At 49.4% G+C, this 1,983-nt stretch overlaps 1 pseudogene; it reads left to right on the top strand.

Annotated features, from left to right (window-relative positions):
* Window positions 1-917: 917 nt before the first annotated feature.
* On the top strand, window positions 918-1,537 carry LOC121445629 (annotated as a pseudogene).
* The last annotated feature ends 446 nt before the right edge of the window (window positions 1,538-1,983 follow it).

The following is a 1,983-nucleotide window of genomic DNA, read 5'->3' as shown; positions in this document are numbered from 1 at the left end:
CAGAATACGCCATGCAGAGAGAGTTTGAGTGTTGAGTTTATTGAGAAGAAGGTATTGTGAGGGTAGGGGGAAGGAGAGAAGGGAGAGACACAGAGACAGAGAGAAAGAAGGCAGGAGGAAAGAGGGAGGGAGGAGAGAGAGAGAGGCTAGGAAAGGGAGAGAGGCTAAGACCTGCTTCCATAGGTGGGAAGAGAGATCAGGAGTGGGTGGAGCTTATCTCTTAAAGGGACCTTTGCACCTGTTTACAAATTAGGACCTGCTTGCCATACACAGGGGGTGACTGTGTCAGGTTCCCAAGGGGCACCAGGATACTAACAGTTGTTGTTTTGTATTTTGTTTATTTGTTTGTATTATTGTCGTTTAAACCAAGAAATACAGACTGTTGATTTGGGCTCTTTCCTCTGGTTATCTCTCTTGGAGCCCAGGGTCTGTTAGCCTTGTTATACCTAACAGGCTACTTTAAATCTGACATGGAGGCTGTCAAGATCAGTGGATAAACGGGCTTGCCTTGCAAGCCTCATGTCTTAGTCTGGGGTTTATGGCTGTGAAGAAACCATGATCGTGGCAACTCTTATAAAGAAAACATTTAGTTGAGGATGCTCACTTACAATTTCAGAGGTTCAGTCAATCAATTATCATCATGGCAAGGAGCATGGTGGCATACAGGCAGAGGTGGTGCTGGAGCTGAGACTACTACATCTTGCAGGCAACAAAAAATCAACTGTCGCTGGGCAGTGGTGGCGCACGCCTTTAATCCCAGAACTCGGGAGGCAGAGGCAGGCGGATCTCTGTGAGTTCGAGGCTAGCCTGGTCTACAAGAGCTAGTTCCAGGACAGGCTCCAAAGCTGCAGAGAAACCCTGTCTTGAAAAACAAAAAACAAGCCTTTCCTCTGGCGGCGGCCATCAGGTGAGCCAAGATGGGCGTGTACAAGTACATCCAGGAGCTGTGGCAGAAGAAGCAGTCGGACGTGATGCTCTTCCTGCTGAGGGTCCGCTGCTGGCAGTACCGCCAGCTGTCCGCGCTGCACCGGGCTCCCCGCCCCACCCGGCCCAACAAAGCGCGGAGGCTAGGCTACAAGGCCAAGCAGGGTTACCTCTTGTACAGGATTCGTGTCCGCCGTGGTGGCCGGAAACGCCCGGTGCCCAAGGGTGCGACCTACGGCAAGCCTGTCCATCATGATGTGAACCAGCTAAAGTTTTCCTTGAAGCCTTCAGTCTGTTGCTGAGGAGAGAGCTGGACGCCACTGTGGGGCCCTGAGAGTCCTGAATTCTTACTGGGTTGGCGAAGATTCCGCATACAAATTTTTTGAGGTTATCCTCATCGATCCATTCCATAAAGCTATCAGAAGAAACCCTGACACCCAATGGATCACCAAACCGGTCCACAAGCACAGAGAGATGCGTGGGCTGACATCTGCAGGCCGCAAGAGCCGTGGCCTTGGAAAGGGCCACAAGTTCCACCACACTATTGGTGGGTCTCACCGCGCAGCCTGGAGAAGGAGCAACACTCTGCAGTCCACCGTTACCGCTAATACACGTAAAGTTTGTACAATTCATACCCAATAAACAATTTAGGACCGTCAAAAAAAAAAAAGAAAAAAAAACCAAAACATAAAACAAAAAAACTGTCACATGGAACGAAGCTTCAACAAAAGACCTCAAAGCCCACCCCCACTGTGGCACGCTTCCAACAGAAGATTAAAGATGTGCCCTCCAGCCTTAAGATCCAGATTAAAGGCGTGTGTCATCTGGCCTTCTCCAACAAGACCACACTTCCCCTCAAAGCCACACCTCCAAATAATGTCACTCCCTATGAGTTTATGGGAGCCACACCTGATGACCCGAGTTTAATTCCAGGGGCCACAAGATGAAATGAGAGAAGCAAATCCTGCAAGCTTGTTCTCTGCCCTTCATGTTCACACACCCCTACTCACACAATAAGTAAATAAGAGTAAAGACATAAATGAATAAATAAGGCTGGGC

Source organism: Microtus oregoni, unplaced genomic scaffold (genome assembly GCF_018167655.1).
Source record: "Microtus oregoni isolate MIOR12 unplaced genomic scaffold, Mior012 000232F_ref0000196, whole genome shotgun sequence".
Classification (NCBI taxonomy): Eukaryota; Metazoa; Chordata; class Mammalia; order Rodentia; family Cricetidae; genus Microtus; species Microtus oregoni.
The sequence above is the reverse complement of the archived record's forward strand: the minus strand, read 5'-3'. Positions and strand labels throughout refer to the sequence as shown.